Raw genomic sequence first — 16,113 nt, 5'->3', positions numbered from 1 at the left:
GACCACGCGGACAGTGGCTTGGAATCCTTCTCCAGACTTCACATCCCATTGGAAACTTCCGGAAAGACCCTTAGCCTCTCTGTAAATGGTCCCAGTTTATTCACGAAAACTGAGAATAGTAGTAGGGTTGCTGCTTTTATAGGCTACTCTGAGGACTGCATACATTGCCAGTGAGAAACTTTGAAGGAAAACATTCAATATCCGTCAGAAGGCAGATTCATAAATAACCCTTCCGAGTTCTGCGAGCAAGGAGGCAGTCAGATGTAAGATGCAAGGCAGTGGTGAGACATCTGGGAACTCAGACAGACACTGCCTAATGCACTCATATCCCATCTTGAAAGCTCCTCCTGGTTGAATAAAATATTGCCATTCTGGTTCACAAGAATGAAAAGTATTAGACCCATCAAGTCTGTTTATTTTCTCTAGCTTTTCGGCTTTTTCTGTTTGGCACAACCTAAATGAAATAGTGCCATATTTCTTCATTTACAAAAGGTTTCTCTTTTGATTGTTATTTTGCTTTAAATTTTTGGTGAAAATGCCCCCAAAGACTGCATTGCTAATAGATACAGTAGAGACATAGCTAGGACTGAGGTTAGTCATTCATGCATTTCTTTGTCCAAAGTTCACAACCCATGTGTTTTATGTATCCATCTTAACCAATACAGTTTTAGCCTAACTAAATGTTTATCAATTTCATTGATCTTTCAGAGAATCAGCTCTTGATTCTGTTGCTTTTCTGTTTATGATTTCATTGAATTTTGCTCTAGTTTTTATAGTGTCTTTTCCTCTGCTTGTTTTAAGCCTAAGTTACCCTCTTTAGTTTTCTAAAAAGCAAGTTTTGATTATTGATTTCAGATCTTTCTTCTTTTGGAATGTATGCATTCGATGCTATAAATTTCCCTATAAGCAGTGTATTTGCTCCAGTCTGCTCATCTTGATAAGTTATGTTCTTATTTTCATTCAGTTCAAAATACTTTTAAGTTTCTTTTGAGACTTCTTTGACCAGTGTGTTATTTAGAAGTGTGCTGCTTTATCTCCAGATAGTTGGGACTTTTCCAGCTACTGTCCTGTGACTGACTCCCAGTTTCATTCCATTTTGATGTAAAGCATACTTGGTATGATTTTTGCTGCTTTTGTTAATTTGATAAAATGTTTTATAGCCTCGAATGTTCCATATGAACTAGAAGAATGTGTATTCTGCTGCCGTTGGATGGACTATTCTGTGTGTCAAATAGATCAAGTTGATTGTTTAGAGCTGTTCAGGTCAGCCATGTACTCAACTGCATTTCTCCTTGTTGAATCTTGTCCATCACTGGAAGGAGTGGAAATTCTCTAACTATGATGGTGCTTGGGTGCTTCGTCACTCAGTCGTGTCCTACTCTTTGCAACCCCATGGGCTGTAGCCCACCAGACTCTTCTGTCCATGGAATTCTCCAGGCAAGAATACTAGAGTGGTTGCCATGCTGTTCTCAAAGGGGATCTTTCCAACCCAGGATTGAACCTAGGTCTCGCATATTGCAGGCAGATTCTTTACCATCTCAACCACCACGGTTTGTCTATTTCTCCTTGCAGGTCTGTCAATTTTTGCTTCTCTATGTTGACACTATGCTGCTCATGCATATGTATTTAGTACTTTTATGTCTTCTTGGAGAATTGACTCCTGTATCTTACACAGTGTCCCTCACCCACGATGGTTTTCCTTGGGTTGAAGTTGGCTTTGTTTGACATTAACGTAGTTGCTCCAGATTTCTTTTCTTTAGCATTGACATACGGGTCTTTCTCCATTCCTTTATTTTTAACCTGAGTCTTTTTACTTAAAATTGGTTTCTTTAAACAACATATCATTGAATCTTACTTTTTTACCCACTCTGGAAATCTCTGACTTTTAACTGGTGCAGTTAGACTTTTCACATTTAAAGTGATTACTGATATAGTTGGATTAATATCCACCGTATTTGAAATTGTTTTCTATTCATGACATCTGTTCTTCAATTTTTTTTTCTCCCCCATTTTTCTGACTTCTCTGGTTTTGAGTATTTTGTATCATTCTATTTTACCTCCTCTATTAGCATATCAGTTAAACTTCATTTTAACATCTTTCTGTGGTTGCCATAGAGTTTGTGCTATATATATATTTATATATATATATATATATATATTTTTTTTTTTAATACTAAACTAAGTCCACTTTCAGAAAACACTGTTATACTTGATGTGTATGTAGTAAAGACACTTAGAGTATTTCTGATTCTTCTCTACCTGCTTTTATGATTTTATTGACATTTTTTCATTTATCCATATTCTGAAGTTGCTATTTCTGCTTTAAATAATTTCTTTTAGATCAATTAAGAAAAGGGAAAATAGACATTTTTATTTGTTCCTTCTCTCTTTTCCTGTGTTTATGTTGATCTGAGTTTCTCACATATCATTTTCTTCCTCTCTGAAGAACTTTATATTTTTTGTGAGGCAGGACACCTGGTGATAGATTCCTTCAATTTTTGCTTGTCTAAAGAAATATTGGGTTGGCCAACAACCTGAACAAACCTTTTGGCCAACCCAGTATTTATTTTTCCTTCACTTTTGAGGGATATTTTTCTTGGAAGTAGAATTTCAGTATGGTGATTTTTTTTTTTTTAACATTTTAAATATTTCACTCCACTTTTTGCGTGTGGAGAGACTTCTCTTGAGAAGTCAGATCTAATTTCTTATTCCTGCTTCTCTACAGGTAGAGTGTTTTTTTCTCCTTCATTTCTGCTTTCTTTCATGATTTTAATTTAGTCTTTGATTTCTGCAATTGAATATGATGTGCTAAGGAGTGCATATTTTGGTATTTATCCTGTTTGATGTTCTTTGAGCTTACTGAACCTGTGGTTTGGTGTCTGTAATTGATTATGGAAAATTCTCAGCCATTCTTGCTTCAAATTTTTTTCCTCTGTTTTCTCTTTTTTCTTTTTCTGATATTCTAATTATGCATATGACATACTTTCTGAAATTTTCCTACCATTCTTGGATGTTCTTTTTTTTTTAATTATTATTATTATTTTTTTTCTGTTTGCATTTTAGTTTGGCAACTTTCTGTTGACCTCTTTTCAAACTCACTGACTTTTGTCTTGGCTGTACTTACTCTGTTGATGAGCCTGACTTAGACATTTTTCATTCTTTACAACGTTTTTGTTTTCTAGCATTTCCTTTGATTCTTTAAAAAAAAAAATCCTTCTTTCTGCTTATGTAACTGTGGATGGAAAATATCGCCTGCCAGTAAATGAAGGCTGTTATGTCCATCAAGCCAGCATCTACTGAAGCTGCCCCCAACTGCACACCATGAGAGGATTCAGGATGGAGAAAGCAGGACCCTGGCCCCAGATAGCCAAGATGCTCATCAAAGGAGTGATTTCAGTGAGCCCAGGCTCTTGCATCTCATCTTCCCATGCATAGAAAAGCTCTGAATTCATTAACGTGAGATGTCTGTTTGTTTTTATTAACTGTAATCTGGCTTAAAGCTCAACATTCAGAAAACTAAGATCATGGCATCCGGTCCCATCATTTCATGGCAAACAGATGGGGAAACAGTGGAAACAGTGGCTGACTTTATTTTGGGGGGCTCGCAAATCACTGCAGATGGTAACTGCAGCCATGAAATTAAAAGACGCTTACTCCTTGGAAGGAAAGTTATGACCAACCTAAACAGCATATTAAAAAGCAGAGACATTACTTTGTCAATAAAGGTCCATCTAGTCAAGGCTATGGTTTTTCCAGTAGTCATGTATGAATGTGAGAGTTGGACTATAAAGAAAGCTGAGCGCCGAGGAATTGATGCTTTTGAACTGTGGTGTTGGAGAAGACACTTGAGAGTCCCTTGGACTGCAAGGAGATCCAACCAGTCCATCCTAAAGGAGATCAGTCCTGAATGCTCATTGGAAGGACTGATGTTGAAGCTCAAGCTCCAGTATTTTGGCCACCTGATGCGAAGAGCTGACTCATTTGAAAAGACCCTGATGTTGGGAAAGATTGTAGGCAGGAGAAGGGGATGACAGAGGATGAGATGGTTGGATGGCATCACTGACTCAATGGACATGAGTTTGGGTGAACTCCGGGAGTTGGTGATGGACAGGGAGTCCTCGCGTGCTGTGGTTCATGGCGTTGCAAAGAGTCAGACATGACTAAGCGACTGAACTGAACTGAATCTGTTACTGAACTGAACTGGCCTGTTTTTTGTGTCTTATTTTTGTTAAACTTTTATATATCCTGGCTCCTCCCTTACCTCTTCGGAGCAGTCCCTCACAGCTATCTGAGAAGTTGTCTTCTGGGCTTAAGTCCTCAGAAAATCTGCCAAATCCAATGTAATTCTCAACTTCTGGGTTGTGCATTTTTTTCACTTGACATACCCCATTGGCTCTTATATTTTGTCTGCGTTCCCGCAAAGAGCCCTTAAATGTATTAACCATGGCTATTTTAATCCCCTGTGTGATAATTCCAGTATCTGTGTCATGTCTAAGTTTGGACTTGCTCTGTCTCTTCAGATTGCAGTTTCTCTCGCCGGCAGTACGCTTTGTGGGTTTTTTGTTGATAGCGGAGAATGATGTGTTTGTTAGTAGGAACTGAGGTAAAAGGCCGGTAGGGTGAGGTTTTATGTTACTGTCGTAGGAGCTGAGCTGTGTTTAATGTGTGTGGTAGCTGTGGGTGCCGGGGGCCTCAGAGGCCTCTCCTGACCTTCTTTGTCTTCCCTGATGCCTTTGGGGTTTCCGGAGAACTCTTTCTTAGAGAGTGTCTGATTCCCGCAGCTCTCTGAGCTGTGATTCACTGTCACCAGACACATACACACGGGCGCCTTATTAGCAGGCCTGTTGGCTGAGGGGCAGGGGAACACTGTGTGTGCTGAACAGTAAACCTCAGTCTTTTAAAAAACTGTTCCCTTATTTATTTGGCTGCATCAGGACTTAGTTGAGGCCCGTGGGATCTTCGCTGGTCATATAGGATCTTGCAGATCTATATGCAGATCTAGGGGGCAGACTCTAGTTGTGATGTGAGCCCAATAGTTGAGGTGGGTGGGCTTAGCTGGGGTTTCCCAGGTGGCTCAGTGGTAAAGAATCCACCCACCAGTGCAGGAGACACAGGAGACATGGATTTCGATCCCTGGGTCAGGAGGATCCCCTGGAGGAGGAAATGGCAACCCACTCCAGTATTCTTGCCTGGAAAATTCCATGGACAGCAGAGCCTGGTGGGCTGCAGTCCATGGGGGTTGCAGAGAGTCGGACACCACTGAGTGTACACGCACTGTTCACACTACGTGAGCTTAGTTGGTCCCTAGCATGTGGGATTTTAGTTCCCCAACCAGGGTTCGAACCCGTGTCTCCTGCATTGCAAGGGGGATTCTTAACTAGCTCACCAGAGGGCACCAGGTAAAGTCCCATACCTGACTTCACAGGCAGGGTACCTGGGCTGAGTTCTTCACAAGAGTCCCTTGGGTATCCTGCTCGTCCTTGGGTGAGCAGGACTCGAGTGGGGTCATTACGGCTCCTCAGGTTCACTGAGGCCTGAAGATTGGGCCTTTGTTATGTAGACAGTCCTGGGTGTATCTCAGTTAGTTTTTCTTCCCCTCTCCTAGCCAGAGCCAGGAATGAATTTTTTTGGCTCTTCACTGTGACAGCCTGGTGGGCTTCCTGGAGATCAGACCCATCAAAGTGTGGGGCCCCCTAAGACGGTGGCCCCTGGGAGTTTCCTTTCTCACTCAGACTAGCGCATCCTCAATCCAGCAGTTCATGAAGATGAACATGTGGGCGATGCTGTCTGTGCTGGCCCTGGTGGAATCTCCTTCCGGTGAGCAGATCTTGGCTCTGACTTGCTGACCTCTCCAGATTTCAGGGGGGTCCTTTGCCTTGTACTCTCAGTTTTCTGATGAGTCCACAAAATAGCAGATTGGGGGTTTGTTCAGGTCTTTATGCGAGAATGGGAGTGACAGCTCGTTCTGTGTCAGCGCTGAAACCTCAGATCTCCACCCTCACAGTTTTCTGCCCACGTGTGCTGTTCTGCCTCAGTCTTGTTCATTCAATAACAAACCTCCTGAGAGTGTCAGCCGTGGTAGTGTAGAGGACACCAGTGGAGACCAGGGCACTCAGAACTGCGACATGAGCCTGGGAAATTTTGTGGATCTGGGCCTTGACTTTCTAATCTGCGTGCTTAGTCACTCAGTCGTGTCCAACTCTGCAACCCCTTGGACTGTAACCTGCCAGGCTCCTCTGTCCCTGGAATTCTTCAGGCAAAAATACTGGAGTGGGTTGCCATGCCTGCCTCCAGGGGATCTTCCCCACCCAGGGATCGAACCCAGGTCCTCCCGCATTGCAGGCAGATTCTTTACTCTCTGAGCCACCAGGGAAGCCCATAAGTAAATGAAATTTCTGTTCCCTTCCAGCTGTAAATCTAACCATCTCCTTCTTCTGAATTACTCATGGTATTTTACAGGATATTTTGCATAGGGTGGGTGTTCAAACTTTTCTTCATTAGCCTCATAACTTTTTGCCCTTTGAAACAGAATATAATTATCTGGATAATCTTTTCTTGTCTAATTTCATCATTCTGTCATTTATGGAACATGCTATGATGGATTTACAGACATTAGGCATTTATATATTTTTGAAAAATATAATGAATGTCTTGAATAGAATTTTTCCAGGAAATATTTTATTTAAATTTTGGCTTTTAAATTGAAGTGCCCAAGAACCCAGACACAAGAGGTCACATATTGTATATTCCATTTGTGTAAAGTGTCTGGAATAGTAAAACCATAAAGACAGCTAATTTCTGGTTACCGGGGACCGGGTGGAGTGAGAGAGGAGATTAACTGCTTTAATAGGTTCTGTTTTGGGGTGATGAGGATGTCTTGCAACTTGACTGAGGTTCAGCATTGCGTGCCTGCGTGTTCATTCCTATCTGACTCTTTGCGACCTCATGGACTGTAGCCCAGGCTCCTCTGTCCGTGGAATTCTCCAGGGTGGAATACTGGAGTGGGAAGCCATGCCCTCCTCCAGGGGATCTTCCTGACCCAGGGACTGAACCCAAGTCTCCTGCATTGCAGGCAGATTCTTTACCATCTGAGCCACCCCACTGTGATGCATGGAACACACTGAATTGTTAACTTTAAAATGGCTGAATTTATGTTATGTGAATTTCACCTCAATAAAAGTTACATATAGTACATTAGCCATTCAACAGTCAAACAGTGCAAAACCTTTTACCGTGCAAAGCAATTCTTCCTTCTGCCCCAGACTCTTAGTCTTCTGAGCTTACAGGCACTTTGACACCAGCCCCCGACCTCCCTTTTTACATGGCAGATGCTGCATGCAGCTTTTCTTCTACTTAAATCAGAGCTTTTCCCTATCCACACGTAAAAATCTACCTTTCTCCTTTTCAGAGCTGCATAGTCAAAGGAATTATTTTCTAAGTTCTTAAAAGGCACACGTTTCATGTCACCATTCTAAATAAACTGTTCTTTCCTGTTGTAATGCCTCTACTATAACAAGCCGCTTAATTTGTGCCTAATTCGGTATCCAATTGGGGAAAGCAATATGTTCTTTGTGAGCAGGTTTAAGCCTAAGGATTAGCTTCATTTTTATGAGTCATTTCTTAGAATCAGAAAGGATGATGGTATCAGCCCAGTGCCTTTTATCACAATAAGAGAATTGAAAAGAAAGCTCATTTAATTAATTGATAGTTAATGAGGCCACGAATCTGTTCCATAGCTATAATTTGACAAATATCTCCATTGCTGAAGCGTGTGTTTTATTTTCCCCCCGAGAAGATCAATGTGAAGTAAGAAGTAAGTGCAGGACGGCTCTAGAGGGCAGACTGTGGGGCCCTCTGTCCCTCAGTGTTCAGGACTATTAGTATACAATGTCCGGAGACAGAGCTCGCTTTATAGACGTGGGACAAGACCTCTATTCATATCACAGTCAAACACATCACACACAGGAAAGCCTCCGCTTGCTGGGACTGCAGAAGCTGAGCTTCGTGGAGCCTCACTGAGTTTTGATTTAGGAACTTGCAAGCCCAGCAGCAGCCCAAAGACCATTCTTGATTTGGAAATTGAAAGACTGGGAAGAGGCAGAGGGATTGTCTTTGAATCTCTTTTGTGTATTTGGGTGTGTGGAACTGTAGGTAAGTGGGAGGCTTTCTCTCTGTGAGCTGGCTTCTGCACTGATGTCTAGTTGAGTCTTAAAGCCCATTCATTAGGAAGACAGAGAGACAGGAAGAAGGAAGACCTCCCACTAACTAATCCCTGTGCCCATGTCGGGAGCCTGTTGCTCTCTAAGGATTTGTTTCAGGGAGCCTGGAATGCAAAGCAGTGGGCCTTTTTGTGGGATTTTAATTCAGAGTTTGCAGAATAAGATCCTTGGAAAGGCCAAAGAATGTATAGCATTCATGTGTAGCATCTCATGGTTAATATACTACATTAAAGAAAAAATTCTGTGGTTCTAAAAAACTTGAGTTACACATACAGAAAGCAAAAAAAGAAAAAGAAAAGTTAGGAATAAAATGAGTAAAATTCTTTGTAGTATAAAGTGATTATCAACAGGTTTTTTTTCCTCCATTCTTGTAGAAAAATTTTGTGTGTGTGTAACTTAAATTATGTCTGTGAATGAGATTATTATATACGTTGTTTTGTATTATGCGTTTGTCCTTGTTCTTATTGTTGTAGCCACGAGTTCCGGGAAACAAACTGACTCAGAAGGACAATGCAGATAGTGGAGTGCGGTTTATTACACCAGCGGGCCCAAGGCCGAGTCTCCTCTTAGCCAAGGACCCCGACCAGTTTTTGTGAAAACCTTATATACCCTAAGTGTACGTGCCCAAACCCACCTCCCCAAATTCCCTGAAACTAGTCCGAACAAAAGAAAAGCAAGATACAATCAAAGTTAACCTGTGATTCACATGCATTAAGCCTAGGCAGGTAACAGTGGACAATTATCAATAGGCCTGTGGTCATACCCCAATAAGCGTAATAGAATGTATGATTCTATTCAGTTACACAGATAATTAGGGTGTTCTTTTAGGTGGCAGAGAGTCTAGGTGTGAGCCTTGGGGCTCTTCCTTCCGGGGACCTGGTTTTCCAATTGGTCTGTCGTTTCCATAGCTACTGGGCATATAGCTCAAAGTCCACAGTCTGGCCCAAGATGGAGTCCTGCTTTCAAGATGGAGCCTGTTCTGTCTGTTTCCTCCTTCATTATGTCTCTGACATCTCTTCATACCAGTGCTCGCAGGTCCAACTCCTCCTCCTCTTGTGTGAAGGACACCATCTTAATCATTCAGCTTGTTCCTGTTGATGGACACTTGAGTCGTTTTGCAGCCTTTATCTCGCAAGGAATGCTGCGAGGCCTTTTGTCGCCTGCGCATTCCCAGAGCGGTGCCTGATCATTCTGACCCTGACATCCAGCACCCTCTCTGATCACTGTCGTCCTTCGTTGCAGCTAGTCCTAGTCCTTCTGCTCCTGGGGTTCAGAAATGCCCCACCCTCCCCGGATCCTCAGCCCCACTTCCTTTCCAGTGTTCCCCACCACCCTTATGTTGTCAGTCCTCTTCTTTCTAAAAGTCCTCCCACTTTTGTAGTCACCGGTAAAACCCAGCTTCGGCTGAGTCCACTTTCCTGCTACGGTGGGCTTGCACTTGAGCTGCGGTGTGGGGCTGGGCAGGTGCTCGGTCTGGCCCCCTGCTGCTCTGGTTCTGGCCATGGTGCTCCTTTAGCAGGGCGCCTGGTTCTGCAGTGTGTCTGAGTATATATTTGTGTATGTATGTGTGTGTGTGTGTGTATGTATGTACCTGCACATATACACAGATATATATATATTGCTGTTCAGTCACTAGGTACTGTCTGACTCTTTGTGACCCCATTACTGTAGCCCACCAGGCTCCTCTGTCCATGGGATTTCCCAGGCAAGAATACTGGAGTGTGTTGCCATTTCCTTCTCCAGGGCATCTTCCTGACCGAGAGATCAGACCCACCCACATCTCCTGCATTGGCAAGTGGATTCTTTGCCACTGAGCCACCTGGAAAGCCCATATGTAAATGTTGCACACATATATCTGTGATGTGTTTGTGTGTGTATGTGTTACAAAGTTCTGCAGATTTTGAGTGGTTATCCCTACCACCAGTTTTTTCCTTATATTTTAGTGATTCCAGCTGTCCTTTGTTTGGTGAGTTAATTTAACAGGGAATAATCTTATAATAACTCACTGAGTGAGGGAAAGTCGCTCAGTCGTGTCCGACTCTTTGCAACCCCATGGTCTGTCCATGAAATTCTCTAGGCAGGAATACGTTCCCTTCTCCAGGAGATCTTCCTGACCCAGCAGTTGAACTGGAGTCTCCTGCATTGCAGGCAGATTCTTTACAGTCTGAGTCACCAGGGAAGTCTATATAACTCACTACTAGGACTCATTTACATATTGATGTGCACACAGTTGGGGCTTCCCACGTGGCTCAGTGGGTAGAGAATCTGCCTGCGATGCAGGAGATGTGGGTTCGATTCCCTGAGTCAGGAAGATTCCCTGGAGGAGGGCAAGGCAACCCACTCTAGTATTCTTGCCTGGAGAATCCCATGGACAGAGAAGCCTGGAGGGCTACAGTCCATGGGTTCGCAGAGTCAGACACGACTGAGCAACTGAGCACACACACATGCACATATGATACAGTTGGTGAAGTAATTTCTTCAATGCATATCTTTGCGCCAGGTTGACTTCCTCAGGTTGAGACCTTCATTGTTTGATGTAGCATCTTCATTCCTATAAAGGAGTGAATTGATTAGATTTATACTGGAATGGCATTGAGATTCCAGAGGAGTGCAGACTAAGGAAACAAGAAGTCTCATCTTAGGCTGTAGTTTGTCGTCTTTGCCCTTGGTTCATACCTGGGCGACTGAGCTGAGGCTGGAGGCGGCCCCCACTTCCAGGACCCGTGTGGAAGAGGAGCTACCATGCAAAACGGGAAACCCCCTGGTGCTCTAATACTTTAATTCACGCCTGTTTGTGGGGGCCAGGCGATGCCAGCGCAAAGCCGCCCCCTGAGCAGGGCTCTGGAAAGTTGGCAGGGGGGCCCTCCAACCTGCTGGCAGCCTGAAAACACCCGGGCTCCCAGCACAGCCTCTGGGCAGAGAGCCCTGCGTGCAGCCTCTCTTCATAAACCTCCTCCTAGTGCGGCTCAGTTTCCTGTTGTCCCTGCACCAGCTCAGCCCGAGCTGTTCTTTCTTGCTGAAGATTATAATTTTATTTACTGGCTCTTTGTACATGGGAAAAATGGCAGAAACTGGTAGTAGTGCAGACTCTTTTGTAGTACCTTTTGTTTGAAGGGTTCAGATTGATTGCCAAGTAAAGGCAGAGAAAGGAGGTGCAAAACACAGGGGCACGTTTTCTGGAGTTGGTACCTTGATGCTTCGGGGAGTAGGAGGAGCTTCTTGCAGGAGAAGGGCCTTGCCCTGAGCAGGGACCAGGCCAGGGGCAAGGGTCGCTCAGAACTCTCAGCCTCCACATCGAAGGTTGTAGGCTTCGGGAGCTGGTCCGGAGCTTTGCAGGAGAACTCACTTGCTCCGGCCTCATGGGGGCCAAGCTTGTCATCTCAGTAAAAGCAGGGAGGGAGGGCTGGCCCCCGAGGAGATGTGGGTCTGTCCATTGGGATGTATCTCAGGTCTGGTGGGGGTTTAGTCACGAACTCGTGTCCGACTCTTGCGACCTTGTGGACTGTAGCCCACCACTACTCTTTTTAAACAGAAGTTTCCTGGAGATGTAATTCATGTAGTATAAAAGTCACCATTTTGAAGTATACAATTCAGGGATTTTCAGGATACTCCCAGAGTTGTACAAGTGTCACGCCCGTTCCGGTGCTAGAAGATTTTCAGTTCCCTCCCAAACCCCAGTCCAGTAACCGTCCCTCCTTACTCTTGCCTGCCCTAAACTCCTGGAGACCATCGGTCTGCTTTTTGTCTCTCCGGATTCGCCTGTTCTGGACATTTCATATGTACATTTTCTTGTGTTTTGTAGCCTTTTTGCTTGACTTTCTATTTTTTTTACTTAGCATGATGCATTCATGTGTGTGTTTAGTTGCTAAGTTGTGTCCAACTCTTTGCAGCCCTGTGGACTATAGTCAGCCAGGCTCCTCCATCTGTGGGATTTTCTGGGAAAGAACACTGGAGTGCGTTGCCATTTCCTTCTCTAGGAGACCTTCCTGATCCAGAGGTCCAACCCAGGTCTCCTGCATTGTAGGCATATTCTTCACCGCTGAGCTACCTGGGATGTGTTCATGTTTCGTCCTTATTGTAGCATTCCAATTCCATGTGTGGACAAACCACATTCCCCAGCTGCTGGACATTTGGGTTGTTCCCACTTATTGACTATTTTGAGTGATGCTGCTGCGAACATTTACATGTAAGTTTTTGTGCGGATGTTTGTCTTCCATCCTCTTGGATGCATACCTAGGTGTGAAATTGCTGGGTTATACGTGACTCTGTGTTTCTCACTTTGAGGAACTGCCAATTTCTCAGAGCAGCTGCACCACTCAGTTCCCAGTAGCGATGTGTAATGTAAGGGTTCAGAATGCTCTACATCTGTACCTACACTTGTTGTCTTCTGTCTTTGATTCTAGTCATCTTAGTGGGTGTGATGTGATATCTCATTTGATTTGCCTTTCCTAAGCTGAATAATCATGTTGAGCATTTTTTAGATACACTTGTTGGCCATTTGGATATCTTTTTTTGGAGAAATGTCTATTTACATCTTTTGCCCATTATTTATTTGGGTTATTTCTCTTTTTATTGTTGATTTGAATATGTTCATTATATAACCTGGATACAACATCTTTATCAGATATGTATAATGTCTGTATCAGATAGATGGATTTGTGTATATTTTCTCCCCTTCTGTGGGTTGGTTTTACTTTATTGATGGTTGTCAGTAGTACACACAATTTTAAAATTTTGACTGAGTTCCAACTTACCTCTTTTTCTTTTGTTGTATGTGCTTTTGGAGACATATCTAAGAAACTAATATGTAAAGATGACAAAGATTTACTGCTATGATTTCTTCGAGGAGTTTCATAACTTTCTGTTCCTACATTTAGGTCTGTAATCCATTTTGAGTTCATTTTTGTGGAAGGTATAAGGTCTGTGTAGAGATTCATTTTTGAATGTCAGTACTATTTTTTGAAAAGCTATCATTTACTCCCTTGATTGTCATGGCACTCTTGTCAAAAATCAATTAAACATAAATATGTGGGTTTATTTCTGGGTATCAATTCTAAGCCATTTTCCTTTTCTATGTGTCCTTATACCAGTATTACACTATTTTGATTATGGTAGCTTTTTTTTTAACATCAGTAAATGTGAATTCTCCAACTTTGCTTTTCTTTTTTAAGGTTGCTTTGTCTCTGTGTGTCTTGGATTTCTATATGAATTTTAGGAACAACTTGTCAATTTTTGTAAAAAAGAAAGCTGAGATTTTAACAGAGATTGCATTGAACCTGAAGATCAATTTGGGAAGTATTGCCTTTCAGTCCTTGAGCACAGGATGCCTATTTATTTAGTTTTTAATTTCTTGTAATGATGTTTTGGTAATTTTCAACATATAAATATTGTATAGCTTGTTGAATTTGTAAGTGTTTTACTCTTTGATGCTGTTCTGAAGTGGGTCTCTTTTGATAGCATATGTTCTTTATCCATTGTACCCATTTCTGCCATTTGATTGGAGTGTTTAGACTATTTAGTTACTGATGAGTTAGAATTTATGTCTGTCGTTTTGCTGTTTTTCTCTATGGATCTGTGTCGTTTGTGTTCCTTTATTCCTCTATTTTGCCTTCTTTAGTGTTAGCTTCTAATCTGCCTTTTTAATTCTGTAGTTCATTCTTTATTCATTTTCCAGTTATCTCCTTAGTAGTTTCCCTGGGGATTGCAGTTCATGCAATCTTTCTTTATGTTACTTTTCTATGGACCTAAACCTCTCCCTGTAGGAGTCCAGTTGGGGCAAACCTGGGCGGCTGTGATTGGGAAAAGATGGGGCAGAAAGGAAGACCAGGGACACTTTGTCATCTGAAAATTGTCTGTGTTGGTAAATGTATCTGCTAACCTCATGGTGGAGTTTGGTTACTTACACCATAAGCCTCAGTTCCTCTTCCAGTGAACTGTAATACTTTCATTGATTAATCTGCCTAGACTCTAGTGGTTATATCACAGGCTTTCCCTCTTGGGTTGGAGATTGGAAAAGCTGATGCCGGGATGGCGCTGAGTGGGCATGTTGATGTTCGCTGCCCCCCGCCCAGACCTCCTCACTAAGCTCCGTACCCTTCTCCTGTCCCCAGGTGGTCAGCACTCGGTGGAATCCGGTGTTCTCCGCATCACCCAGGTCTGCAGGGACCCCAGTGCCACAGACCTCCTCCCTCTTCTCCAGGAGGGCGTCCTGCCATGAGGGGGCAGGCCAGCTGAGCCCCTGGGGACCCTGGAATTTGGCTGGAAGACCGTTCCTCTCCTCCCATCAGGACGTATCAGAGGTAACTTTGAATTTGGAAAATGAAAGCTTGAAAACCTTCATTTATGTCTTCAGGGTGGAATCTCAGGCAGTTGGGAAAGACCCTGAATGAGTTTTTCTGAACTTCTTAAACCACACCATGTAAGCTGTGGCCTCGTTTGCTTCCCCTTAGTGAATTTTGAGGATGGTCCTTAGCATATTATGTTAAGTGATTACAGTAATTAATATTTTACGAAGATTTCCACCGAGGTCCTCGTTACTGCTTTTAACAACCTCATGAGGTTGATATTGCCAGTCTGGTTTTGTAGACTGGGAAACAGGCTTAGAAGATCAAAGTGTTATGGCCAGGGTTTCCACAATTCATGGACTCACCCAGAAGAGATGGATTGAGCCCCTTGCATTGTGCCTGGGGCTGTGCTTCTCCTGCCCTTCTGCTTTCATGGAAATTCCAGGATGGCGGGATGTGAGGGGAAGGTGATGGTGGGGACGGGCACCAGGAGACAGACCATGTGAGGGAGCAAATTTTATGTCTCGTTCCCAGGCCTAAGTGTCATGGAGAAAATAAAAAGCTACCAGGTCTAGAGGGGTGGAGTTTTAAATGGAGTGCTCTGGGAGGTCTCGTTAAAAAGTTGACATTTGAACAGGGATTTAAGGAACTGTGGGACTTTGCCAGCAAAGGTCCTTCTAGTCAAGGCTGTGGTTTTTCCAGTAGTCATGTATGGATGTGAGAGTTGGACCATAAAGAAAGCTGAGCGCCAAAGAATTGATGCTTTTGAACCGTGGTGTTGGAGAAGACTCTTGAGAGTTCCTTGAACTGCAAGGAGATCCAACCGGTCCATGCTAAAGGAGATCAGTCCTGAATGTTCATTGGAAGGACTGATGTTGAAGCTGAAGCTCCAATACTTTGGCCACCTGATGCATAGAGCTGACTCATTTGAAAAGTCCCTGGTGCTGGGAAGGATTGAAGGTGAGAGAAGGGGATGACAGAGGATGAGATAGTTGGATGGCATCACCGGCTCAATCGGCATAAGTTTGAGTAAATTCCAGGAGTTGGTGATGGACAGGGAGGCCTGGCGTGGTGCAGTCCATGGGGTCGCAAAGAGTGGGACATGACTGAGTGACTGAACTGAACTGGAAATTAGCCAGTTAGCGTCTGGGACAAGAGAATTGGAGTCAGAAGAAGACGTGTGTGTGAAGGCCCAGAGTCCAGGAACACCGAGAGGCAGGGGGGCTGGCGGGGAACCAGCCCAGAGCTGTGAGTCAGGTGGTGTGGGGTGGTTAGGAGACAGTGGGGAACTGACCATGTTTAGCATCACAGACTGTTGGAGGAATTCTGTGTTTGAAAAATCAGTGCAGGGTTTTAAGCAGAGGAGGGGCAGGATCCATTTTAATTGGCTCATTCCGGCACTGATGTTAGAGGATAGGGGAAGACCAGGAGACCACTTAGAGGTTGTTAGAGAAATCCACTGTAGTAATTCCAGCAAGAGATAATTCAGTGGCCTGCTCCATTGGTAGCCATGAAAAGCAGGAAGTGGTCACATTCTGGATACATTTTGAAGAAAAACCCTTAAGGTGTCCTGGCAGGATGGATATAGGGCTTGAGAAGAAGGGAAAGTC

At 43.5% G+C, this 16,113-nt stretch overlaps 1 protein-coding gene across 3 annotated transcripts in view; it reads left to right on the top strand.

Annotated features, from left to right (window-relative positions):
- RNF144A (ring finger protein 144A) overlaps positions 1–16,113 on the top strand; it is a 123,004-nt gene that overhangs the window by 15,570 nt on the left and 91,321 nt on the right. For all 3 annotated transcript variants that reach the window (XM_043469431.1, XM_043469426.1, XM_043469430.1), the window contains one exon: positions 14,330–14,518. The gene's annotated coding sequence lies outside the window, so the exon portion shown is untranslated. Of the gene's footprint in view, positions 1–14,329; positions 14,519–16,113 lie in introns of those variants that run through there.

This window comes from Cervus canadensis, chromosome 5 (genome assembly GCF_019320065.1).
Source record: "Cervus canadensis isolate Bull #8, Minnesota chromosome 5, ASM1932006v1, whole genome shotgun sequence".
In the NCBI taxonomy this organism is placed as follows: Eukaryota; Metazoa; Chordata; class Mammalia; order Artiodactyla; family Cervidae; genus Cervus; species Cervus canadensis.
Note: the sequence above shows the minus strand (reverse complement) of the source record. Positions and strands in the feature narration are given on the sequence as shown.